Source organism: Aulonocara sp. 'chitande type north' Nkhata Bay, linkage group LG17 (assembly GCF_057382095.1).
Source record: "Aulonocara sp. 'chitande type north' Nkhata Bay isolate Kocher_YH1m ecotype deep benthic linkage group LG17, A_spYH_male_GT1.1, whole genome shotgun sequence".
In the NCBI taxonomy this organism is placed as follows: domain Eukaryota; kingdom Metazoa; phylum Chordata; class Actinopteri; order Cichliformes; family Cichlidae; genus Aulonocara; species Aulonocara sp. 'chitande type north' Nkhata Bay.
Window position 1 is genome coordinate 11630383 of NC_141360.1, and position 12618 is coordinate 11643000.

At 38.5% G+C, this 12618-nt stretch overlaps 1 long non-coding RNA gene across 1 annotated transcript; it reads left to right on the top strand.

Annotated features, from left to right (window-relative positions):
* The first annotated feature begins 1772 nt into the window (after positions 1–1772).
* Positions 1773–2249, top strand: LOC147309706 (uncharacterized). The gene is made up of 2 exons (XR_015125877.1): positions 1773–1960; positions 2048–2249. It is a non-coding gene; the product is annotated as an uncharacterized LOC147309706 (long non-coding RNA).
* Positions 2250–12618: the final 10369 nt, after the last annotated feature.

Consider the following 12618-nt stretch of genomic DNA (forward strand, 5'->3'; position numbering starts at 1 on the left):
GTCATAACTAAATTATGGACTTTCACCAGTGGGAATGGATGTGATGCTGCTTCCCACATCTATATTTGACATTAGCCTTACCATCTGTAAGGTTAGCCCATATTGTGTGCACTTTCTGAGCCTGTGTGTATATTTACTGTCATGGCAAAACGTGATCCTGGAGACAAACTGGTACTCTGCGTTAGAGGAAAGTACTTTTATAAGACATCTGTCTTTGTCAGGACAAGATCTTCTTAAAAATATTTTGCCATCATCGTGTTTGATATATTTTGCAGGTGTGTCGTTGAGGCAGGAGATTAAAAGAGCAATTTGGAAGTTAGTGCTAAGTTATTTGCTAATGCTAGCAGGCTTTTTAACAAACTGCAAACATAAGCTGTAGGAGTGAAACAAGTGGTGGTTGGTATGACCTTTTTGAAAATTCTGGTGGTTTTACAGTGTGTGTCATTATTTTTATTAATATTATTATTATTATGCATAAGTGGGCCTCTGCATTGGTTTAAAGTGGCTCATTCGTCAGTTTATCAGTGTATACACTATAAAGTCATGAAACCACACAGCCAAAACAGTATATATTGTTAAATACATTGTTTTGATATTATAACAAAAAAATCAACAAATAGGGACAGGGAATTTGGTTCTTTTTTTCAGTGTCACAACAAAGTGATTTGTTTAAAATGTATGTGCTACATATGTGGGTTATATGTTAGGCACTTTTTCCCCCTCCTGGCAGTTATTCTTGTTGAGATGACATGATGCAATCTAGTAAGAGTGGTTAGTTGCCTGGACTCACGAAATTCACAAGATCACACGAGATTTCAAACCACAGAGAAATCACTGGGGTTTTAAGAGGCAGACAACTATACACACACCACATGTATGCTGTTGCTATTTATTGTTGTGTAACCTGTCAAGGACAAAAACGTACAGAAAATTCTGGATCAAGCTTTTGTTAAGCCTGGATTGACAGCTCATGTCCTGGATTCAGTCCGTCAGTTGGTTCTCTCTGGGTACTCTGGTTTCCTCCCACAGTTAAAAGTCATGCAGTTATTAGGGATAAGTTAATTGGTGATTCTAAATACTACATTTAATTCTAAATTAAAAACTACATTTAATTCTAAATTAAATGTAGTATTTAAGTGACCAAGTAGTATTGGGGTAAAAGTCGAAGGATTAAAATATCCCAAGAACTCAACTTACTTCATCTAAACATGTTTCAATCACGTTTTATCAACACAAAATGCACAGACTTATTGAATATGAATAAGTTGTGTTTATTTAACTCAGTTGTTTAAGTTGCTGCCAAAGCAAAACTATATTGTGCAACCAATGTCCACTATTGAATGAAGTAAATCCACCATGTTATTTTTTTCAGTGTAGAAGTGGAGTAAGTCAAAACCCTTAAATAAAAAACAGGAAATAAGAATATTTTCAGAGCATGTTTTGTATTCTTTTTTTCTTTGCCCTCGACTGTTTCCCTTTTCCTCCCCTGGTCTGTTGATTTGTGAAGGGAACCAGGCAAGTTGGTTCTTAACAGTGCACTTATTCTGCTTTTAGTTATGTCACTTTTTGTCCCCACTGTTTCTAAACAAAGTCAACATCTGGCTCATTAGTGTTTATACTTTCACAGCAGAGCTGTGAAGAGCATTTTTGAAATACTTCATGGGACATATTCTTTCTGTCATGGTCTGGGTCTGATGACCCAGAGCTCATGTATTTCTTGTATATGTTTTTCCATATGTTATGGTGGTTGTCTCTCCCTTTTTGTCCTTTCTCCCTGGGTGCTCCCGGATGTTTTGGGGTCGCTGAGGGGACTGCGACCCGGAAGTGTTCCCGCACTGGGGACTGCCGCACCTGCCGCCCATTAGCCCTCACCAGCTGCAGCTGATGGCTTCATGAGGGGCGCCTTATTTAAGAAGGTGGCGGAGCCCCAGTCGGCGCGGGATTATACTAAGTCGAACCTGTTAAGTACCTCCGTAGATTAGTGTGTTGTGATCGGCTTCGCTACTAAAGGCTGCCTGCTGAGCTGTGTGTGTTTTTGTGTCACCAGGAGTCGGGAGTCAGGAACGTCGTCACGAGGGGAAATCACAGAGTGGAATCGGGTTTTTGGAGTTGTCACCTTTTCACTGCTATGGACACGTGCACTGTGTGGGATTCTTGGAGGAATCGCCACAGGAGTCACAGTGCTTGAATTGTATATAGTTGTCGTTTCTGTCCACTCGCCATAAATAAATCCACTGTCCTTCACTTGAGTCTCGCGTTTGGGCCCTACTTTCTCTACAACTCCACGGTCTGCCGTCGCAGCCCGTGACACTTTCAACCTTTGTAGCCCTAATTAATCTGTTTAGAGGAAAATCTGTTAGCTTTGCATACCTGTGGTACCCACGCTTTACCTGGTTTACTGTTCCTGTGTGTAAGTGGTGCCCACAATGTAAGAGCTACACATAAATAGTAGAAATCAAGTAAAAAAAAAAAAAATTAATCAATAACACACACCCACACATATGTGCAGCTCCTGTATTTGCAATTTTGTTGTCTAATACCCTGAATATGTGATTTGTATGTCTAATCTTGTCTTCATCCTCTTATATCTCACAAATTGTTGTATCGTTTATTGTTTCGCAATTTTTGTGTTAGTGCCTGTAGAATAAGTTATTTGGTGCACTGACTGTTGTTTCATGTTTATTTTTATCCCATGTAATTAGAATCATATTGATATGTGTCCCTTGTTAAAACACTCATCAGTGCTCTTTTTATGCACTACTACAATGTTGTAAAACTACTTGAAAAACCACAGCTGGTGTTTTTCACTGGTATTTGAAATTTTCAGGTTATTATGTGCAACACACATCACAGATAACAGTCTTTACATGTAGTGCATATTTCCACAAGTGTTAGAGGTAATTCAATCCTCAGTTCAAACAATTTGCCTTGTTCTTCATCTTATCTTTAAACATTACAGTAAAGATACTTTACTGGTTTGACCTTTTGTCTAAAAAAACATATTTTTCTGTAATTTAGGCTCAACCCTGTTGTGGTGTGGTTGGTGCAGCTTTGAAGTTTGGTTTTTCTGTTTCTCCAACCTTTTTGCTGTTAGTCTCAGGTGGAGTTGCTGGGCTGGGTCCTCTCACGAGGTCCATCCCTGGGCAGTTTCCCCACAGTTCTTTCCTTCCTACACCTGTCTACACTCGTATGCTGTATGTGGAAACCTCCAGCCAAGCTTAAACCTTCATCTCGTTGTCTGCAGCCTGTCAGAGGAAAGGCTCACTTGCTCACCTGCCTGTGAACTCTGGCTGTTGCACTTAGTAACTTTTGGTTTGCTGCCAGCTGCCCACAGACCCCGTCTGTGACTCCATTGTTCTACAACACAAGCAAGACTGACACAGTTTATCAAACTCATCTCTGCAAACCAAAAGTCTTCTGTACTTGTGTAAGCTCACTTTCTCCTCTCTGGCAGAGCTCCTGTGTGTGACACTATTGTGCTGCAGGACCTTTCTATCTCCAGCCTACTAGTTTTTCACAATTCACTCTTTATCAATAAATGTCTTAAACTTTCTAGCTGTCACTATTTGCCACATTATGACAAACACACTGACAGAAACCATGATGTTAGTACTTTTCCTCTCAGGCTTTTTTTTCTTGTGTTTTTTCTCAAATAGGCTACAGAGTGGTAATATGATGTTGGAAAAGCCCGTAGAGGGGCATTATTGTTTTTGCCAGTCTTAAATAAACTGTTATAAAACTCAGACTCCAGTGAAGCAGATATATTTATTCGTGATTTTAGATGGATCGTTTGGAAAAAAAAAACATGAAGTGTGAAACACAGACAGAGCAGATGCTAACTTCCATAAAGGTACTTCCATCTGTCTATTTTATGCAAACAAATACTAGAAACCTAAAAACAAGTAAATATGATAAAAAAAACGTTTACAATTTTTTGTGGAATGAAATTTTTTTTATTGCACAGTGTTTATGAGCAGTGAGCAAAAAATGTATACAGTACATTCAGGAGTCCTTAATCACCTGAAACAATTAAGCTATGTGGGTTAACAATGTCTGTTAAAACACTTTTCCGTGATTATCTTCATGCTGACTTGAAATAAAATTTCCCCGTCTGCAGGTACTGCAGCTTACTGAAATTTCTGCGTGCGTGTATGTTTCACGTCTTGGTGAGTCAATGCGTGAAATAGACACGGTGGAGTGGCATGTCTATTACCCGGGTTATATCGGGTTGAAAAAGAAAGAAAGTAGATCTGAGATCTGTGATATTAAACCTTGAGATCTTTGTTGATCACCGACTAGATGGTAATCTTCCTCAAATTCATATATCTTAAAACAAAGTACTAAATCTGAAGGACATGATGTATAGTTGAGTCTTCAAATATTGCACAGTGGCACTGTTTTTGTAATTCTGCCCTTGTAAACCACCAGAGTAAGTCAGATAATGAAAGTGTGATTGAAGTGCAGACTTTCAGCTTTAATTAAAGAGGTTTAACAAAAGTATGGCATTAAATGATTATGTAATACAACCATTTTTATCCACAGTCCCCCATTTTCAAAAGTTCCAAATTAACGGTATAATTGACTGACAATCAGCTCATTTTTCCATGCTGAGTTGGAGTGTTGAAGTTGTACTTGGTAGTTTTTTACTGTGATTCTCAATCTGAGACGTGAAAAAAAACAATAAATTAGCCACAGGATACAACTAAAGTTTGGTTAATAAAACAATAAAATAGGTATATTCTTACCAACATCAAGATCAACAATCAAGAGCTGCCTTCATCAATGGAAATACAGAGTTTACAACAAAGTGCAAACACTGGTTACACTCAAGAACAGGAAGAACAGATTAGTGTTTGACAGAAAACATTCAAAAGAGCCTGTAAAATTCCAGAAAACATTTTTAGGACTTCTTAGAACAAACACCAACTTGTACCAGATCATGATGGTGTTTATAGGTTGCAAATGTACAGGCTTTACAAATGCTGGAAACAGATCACACTGCAAATGTATAATGACCCAAAGCATAATGCAAAAGCAACCCAAAAATCATATATGCACATTCATATTTTTCTTGTTTTTTTTTTTTAAATTTGTCGGAAGTTTCAATAAACACTCATTTAAAAAAAATCAGGTAATTGATTCATGGTTTAGGCTTCAAAGCCTCTTGAATTAAAACAAAGTCCAAACTGTAACTATCCATAAACTTGTGCACTTAACTGTATGTATCATCAATATATCATCAGGGTTAAGTGCATATTAACACCAAATTGGGACTTTGCTGAGAACATGACAGATTGGCGAATTGTTACACTGAAACACCTTAATCCATCAGAGATACAGCCAGACCTCTGCAGCCAAGCGCAGCAGCTTGTTTGCTCGGTCTGGGCAAATAAGAAAGAGAAATCAATAAAAGAAGAAAATACAAAATCATTTTCTAATTCATGTCTCAGCAGCAGATGGAGCAGGCGACGTAGATTAGTAGTAATAGTATTGTCCATTTGCCTCATATTGATGGACAGCCAGTGATGGCGATGACGTCAGGCGATAACGAGGCTTCCATTCAAAGCAACACGTGATTGTTATTCAGCAAATATGTAGCTGCTGTGAGGCCAGTCTGCAAGGCAGTCACAGCCCTGTAGCCAGCAGCTAAAGATAGCGCCATTCAACACAGATGATGTAATGAGATTTTAAAAAAAGTAAAACCTAAACAGCCTGGAGAAAAACCAAAAAAAAAAAAAAAAACTGTGTGCCTGTTGTTCACAGCAATGACTCTTACAGCAGCAGTGAGGCCAAGAAAAGAAAAGCTGTAACAATGCTGGGGCGCCATTACCAGTGTAGTTATCTGCAAATGTAGCATTGCACTGGGTAATATTTATCACTAATGAGATAAATAATGCTGCTGTTTGTCCAGAGTTTAGCCCCGGAGTACTACATCAGCTCTGATAAATGAGATTTCTGAGGTTAAATAGCAAAAACAACGCTGAGAGGGAAGTGTATGGCAAAATGGACCCACATATGAGCGAGATGAATATCACACATGTAAATGCTTTTAAATACTCTCTCATGTGTTTCTAAAGATGCTAACATGAATAAATAAAACTGATCCTAAAATCTTTAAAGAGCATAGAAAAGAACATTAAGATAAAAAGAGTAAAAAAGGAAGACAGCGTGATAATGAATGGAGAGTCAAAACAAGTGAGCAGGCACATAACTCAGGGAACTGGGAAGTCACATGAAAAAGCCTCAAATGCAATGAGAGGAACTTCAGAGATCACACCAGCTGCCACTCATCTGACTGTAGCATGCACAGGAATCAATAACAAAGAGACAGGTACAGAAGGCCATCCTTCAGCTGAGACTCCCAGGCTTTTACAAGACTTCCAGTTATCACGCAATCTCACTGCTAACTGGGGAAAAAGGATTTCTAGAAAATTCTAGCAGACATGCACAAATAATGACACCTGTCTGTTAAATTTATAGTTGGGATGCACTTATATCTCCATGGTTTCAAAACCAGTCAGCATCTGTATTGTTTCTCACTGAGGGACAATATCAACCTAATGGAATTTTTTTATTTTCTTTGTTTTTGTATGGATTTTATAGGTCTTTCTCCCTGGCTGGAGAGCTGCATTCATCTCTTTTATTAAGTAAGTCTGCTACTACATAATACACCAATCAGCCACAACTTTAAACCTGCTGCCAGGTGAAGGGAATTACATTGATTGGTTGATTAAAGTAGCACCTGTCAAGGGGTGGGGATATATCAGGGAGCAAATGAACAGTCAGCTCTTGAGACGTTGGAAGCAGAATAAACGTGCAAGCAGAAGGAAAGAAGTGAATTGAACAGAGGAGGAGTGTCGAGAAGGGAAATTATTTTACTGCTATTGTTAAATAATTGTCATCATTACCATTGCATTAATAATAAAATCTGGAGTTTATATTGCATTCAGGGGTTAAACAGTGTCTCTTTCAGAAAGACTGAGTTGCAGGCTGACAGGAAGTTGTATGCAGAAGTGAAAGCAGATAGTTATTTTGAGCCGCAGGCTAAGACGAGGCTTTAACAATGTAACAGATAGCTTTAAGAAGGCCTTAAGCAGTTATGACTATTTTATACACAATGCATATCTGTGCTTATTAAAGAGTTGGAGCTCGGTCAATTAATTGGGGGTCGGAAGCTTTGTTCGGCGCGATGTTCGGACAATCTATTGTGCAAGTGACTTGGAGCCATAGAAGGAATTGCAATACATGCTTACAAAACACTTATATATCAGATCATTTTATATTAAGGTTTTAGTAGAGGTTCTTGGTTAAAACATTTATTTAGTAGAAGACATACACATAGTCTCAGTGAGCTTCTGGTCTGGTAAAAGGTCAGAAGTGCAACAGGTGAATTGAGAAAGAGCATTTGAGGACGAGACACAGACAGTAGGTGAAGAGGTGACACAAAGAGCATGTGAGGTCGTGACACACACACATAGAGTTAAATTTATTTAGAGGAACCGTCCTTGTTGTCTCGGCAAGAAAGAGGAACAATTCATTTTAAGATAAGAACGGAAAGTACCAAGCCATGAAAATAGAAGATGATTTTCTAGGTGAAAAGTCATGATGATGTTGATCTGATCTATGTATAAAATGTACCGGTGACGCATGAAGGGGCGTCAGTAAACAAACCCTGATGCTATAAAATATCTGTTCATGCTTTGATTAAGTCGAAGACTACTTCCTGTCTGCGTACAGAGTTGTCTTCCCACACGTGTGTTCATTAAAATCATCGTTTGACTTCACCCGGCCGGATCGGTGTGGTTATTCTTCGATCACCTCTTGTACCCTTCCTCAATACTGAATCTTAACATTTGGGGGCTCGTCCGGTTATTGAGGAGGGAGAGTTGGAGGTTTAGACGGAGAAATCCGGGGTCTTAGGTGGTCTGACGGGCAGACATGAATTCCAGTGGTCTAAGTGAGTGGGCATAAGCCGGCTTATCCAAAAGGTAAGGCACTACCTGTTGAATTATTTCCAAAGTGTGCCAAATTGGATATGATAAAATTTAAGTCTACTCACTGAAGTTACTGGTGGATGTCTGTTTTGATTTTGATGAGAATGTCATGACAGTACTGAGGATTTAAAGCAGTTGGACTGCTGGAAAGGATTTAATGCGGTTAGACCGCGGGAAGCAGTTGGACTGCTGGAAATGATTTTAGTATGTTAGGGAATTTGGTTATTTTTTGGTTATAAGGTTGGACCTGCTTCAGTTATACACTTGTTTTGGGTGTTGATTGTTGTTTCAAAGTATTATAAATTATTTTAGAACGGAACCGAGGGGGTTCTAGGAAGCGCAGAGCCCGGAGGTTACGCTCCCTCCTTGTCGTGGACGCGCGACATTGACCTCTCGGCGAAGAGGGATAGTTCAGTGTGGTTTAACTGTGGGGTACAGGGCAGCCTGGAATTAAACTAGGAGTTAGTCTCCTTACCGTTTGGAACGGTACCTGCGCTTTTTTGGACAGGAGAAGTTGGTCTTCGGGCGTGTAACTTTAACTTAACACTTCGAGGTAAGCCTTGGCTGTGAAATGCCAAAAATAGAGCTTCAGGCAAAGTTTGGGTTGGTTGACGCTTTTAAATTGAGTTAGGGACTTTAGAGAGGAGGCCAGAAACTGTTGGACAGATACTGGTTAATTGATTACAAAAAAGTTGGACTTTTATCGGTTAGACCGTTAACTTAAATTTTTCAAAATTCGGTAGGTGTTAAAAGGCATAAAATCTGTGCAGTTGTAAATATAAGACGTCTTTGTGAATATAAAATAATAGATCTCTGTGTGAAAGGAGTCTGAGGCAATGCTGGAGCTATTTTTAGACGGTGTGTGTGTGAGTGAAAATGCAAATGAGTAAGCAGTGAACTGTTTAAGCCACAGTTGGTTTTACAAATACTGCTGCAAACAGTGTTGAGTGTGTGTTTCAAATGCCATTTATGTTTATTAGAGGACTATAAATAAAGTTTTGAGTTGCCGTAGTGGATGTATAGTAATTGACTGAGTTTGGATGTAGATAGATAAATATATTGAGTGCACTGTGTATATTTAAGACTAACACATCACTTTCAGTAGTAACTTTTCTCCAGCATTAGTTGCTGGTGGGTTTATTTTTTCAATTTCTTGTGTGAATGCGGTGACTAGAAGGTTTTGAATGATGAATAAAGGTGTGAGAGGTATTTCTTGGGTGATGTAAAGTAGGATGTTTTAAAGTTTGAAAGTGTTTTTAATTTGAGAGAGGCATGAGTGATGTTATAAGAGTTTGAGTTTCTTTTTCTTTCAGTTTAAAACACATAAGTACATACACTTGGTACACCTGTTTACTCTTTGACTTTATTAAAACAAACGGTGTATTTGAGTTTGAATTTCAGTAATTGTATGTTGATATGGTAATTTAGTTTTATGTTAGGTTAAGGAGATGTCCATCTCTGCGTCTTGCAGGATCGAAAGTGAAAGTTGAAGGTTGTGATGTGAATGCTGTGAGTACTCGATTTGAATGATTCTGTGTGAGGTGTACAAAATACTAAATAATAATAACACTATGAAAGTTGATAGTAGAGTGAGTGCAAGGTGATGTGTGAACAGAGGAAGTCTGAGAGAGAAGTGTGTGCGTAGGCAAAATGCAGAGTGTGTGCGTGAAATAAGGGAGTATTGTTTTTACATCAAGGTTTAGTAGAACTAAAGTAGAACGTTACAAACAAACAGATAAATAAAGTAAAATGAAGAGAGAAAATAACTGACAATTACATTAATGAATAGAAAACACACATACACAAAGTGCCATAGGTGAAATTATTCTAGGAAGGAGTCAGAAGTAAGATAGTTTAATATAAGATGCAATGAAGGAAGCAGCTTACATTCCTTTAATTCCCAGAGCCAGTGTGTTCCCTCCCCTGCCCACTTGGGCCCCGTATCAGGCGAGTATGGAAGGCTGGATAGCCCATGACGGGTAAGATCCCACCTCGAAACCCTGGGACAACCTAAGGCAGGCACAGTCACGATTACTCTCGGCTTCAGTAAGAAGACGGGTCCTGACGGGTAAGGCCGCTGGGCTAGGGTGGAGGTGGAAAGTGGCAAGTGGAGCCCTACCTTCTGGCTGAGGACAAGGAATGCTGCTATTTAAGGTAGGAAATCAGAATTTGGGTTAGTAAATTTGGGGAGGAGAAAATTGACTGTTTAAAGGCAAAATTATGAAGGAGTCTGACACACTGCAAAAGCACCATATGCAAATTCACACACACAAACAGAAAATGCATTAAACTTATAAAGACAAGACAAGCTCATCGAGATTGATGCATAGATACAGACTAAACTTGGCTAAGAACACAAACATATGCAATGAAGAACAGCTTGCTATTTTGTATGAATGATACAATGGTGTGAATGTTTAATAAAATACATTTGAGTTTGTAATTGAGGAATAGAAGAAGCCATATGACAAAGGGAGTTATGAAAACAAAAAAGGGATTAAAGTAGTTTTATAAAGAGTGACTTAGGAGTGCTCTCGTACTGAGTGATCAACACTAGTGATCACTGTTGGAAGAAATAAAATGATTTAATGAGTTGGGAATGTTTAAACATATGTTTCTGTTGTTACAGCTTCTTGAGAGATGACTCAGTATGCAAATTAGCTGGAGTGTGTGGTGACGAAGGAACTTCCTGAGTGTGTGTGTGACTGTGACTTTCAGGAAAAGGAAGCATAGCAGAGACGAGAAGTGCAGATTGGGGTAGGGAATTTATAGTTTAGTGATTATATGATGTTGTAAGGGGTCTTATGCTGAATTTAAGAGCATAAGGGGGTGATTTTTGTGTGCAAATTATGTGGTGGCAAGACTTGGGTGTTTAAGGTTGTTGAGGTTGTTGTGGTGAGGGGTTGATTCTGTCAGTTAGGTTGTTGTTGTTATTTTTGTTTTTAATAGAGGGAGTTTTAGGAAACATGGACATGTCTAAAATTGGGCCCATTATTTTGTAACAGTGCACTTAAAGAAAACCTGTCAGGTGATTTTGTTTTGTTTTTATGAGCTAACAATCAGCTCTATTTTTCATTTTTGTTTTAAGCAGGCCTGCAACAGCGCTGAAAATTCTCGGGGAGAGCAAATATAAGGGGGCTTTCCAGATTACAATTGGCTGAGGAGAGCTACCTGTGGGGACTGATCAAGGTCGTAAGTCCCTGTAAAAAGGATTTTATGCGAGTCAATCCAGTCCAAAAGCATAAAGAAATATTTTCCTATGGAAAATAAAAAATGACTGAGCTCATTTTGCTGAGGGTGGAGAATCTGACGCGGGAAGCTCCACCATTAGCAAATATATGGTGTGACTGGATGAAGGTGAGGATGAATAAATGTGGATAAACAATTTGCTTTTACCAGAAAAATTTTTGTTTTGTTGACTGGGGTTAGATTATGGGATTATAGTATATTGTTGGGAGAATGCCAAATGCTAAAGGGGAAATATTTTTTTGATGTAACTCAGTTATCATTAATTGAAGAAACACATGACTGATAACTGTTCTGTTTTAAGTTTATTTTTATGACATAGATTGGATCATGAGTGGGGAAACTGAGCATTTTTAAGTTTTGTATAGTATCTTGACACATGAAATGTATCAAGATAAAGGGGGGTTTAGGGTTTAATAATTTAATTGTTTAATAATTTAGGATCATTTTAGGACCTTTTGGGTTTTTGATCAGTTGGATATGGTAAAACTGAAACTGTTATTTTAAGTTAAGGTTAAAGGATTAAAAGTGAACTTGTCACGGTTTGCGAGGCAAGCCGTGTGGAGTTGTAGAAAAGGACCCAAAAGGCGGCAGCTCTGGTGCAGGTGAATATTTATTCTGGGGGAAACATGGAATAAACACAAAGAGAGACGAGAGCTCATAAATAGACAGAGGGGCACAAGGGGGTAAGAGTCACAAAGGGAAAAAATACTTAGGGAACACCACAACAGGACACCTCAGAAAACCTGGCCTAAATAAGGAGCGAAAATACAAGGAACCAAGAATGCTGGGCCAACATGGTCCAGGACCATGACAGAACTGAATCCTGTTTAGAAGATACAATGCTGGTTTTTCAAAGCTGTGAATAAATCTTAGAGGGAAAATTAGTGAGGGTTGAAGGGGTAGAACAGGTTTGATTTCTTTTTTGATTTTTAGAAGAAGTGGTTATAATGTAGGCGTACACATACAGATATTACATAGGTTTATCTTTAGGATAAAGGGGGAGCTTCTACGTAGAAATGATTTTTATACATATTGCATTTTGTGCTTTTAAAGGAGTTGTGGCTCAAATTTGTCTCTGGAGGGTCACGAGCCTTTGGCTAGCGCTATGATTAGCCAATCTACTGTGAGGATAATATGAGTTCATGAAGGATTGCACACGCTTACAGACACAGAGTTAAGAAACACACATGACAGTATTGATTCCAGGCAAAAGGCCTTAAATTCATTTAGCTTTTAACTGAACTTAAAGAAGGACCAAAGAGGAAGGAAAGCATATGTTTTGGTTAAGTCTGATACATTAGAATTAGAAGGTATTGTTACATTAAAAGGAGCAAAATGAAATAAAAAGGCTATACCAAAACAGGTGATAACATAG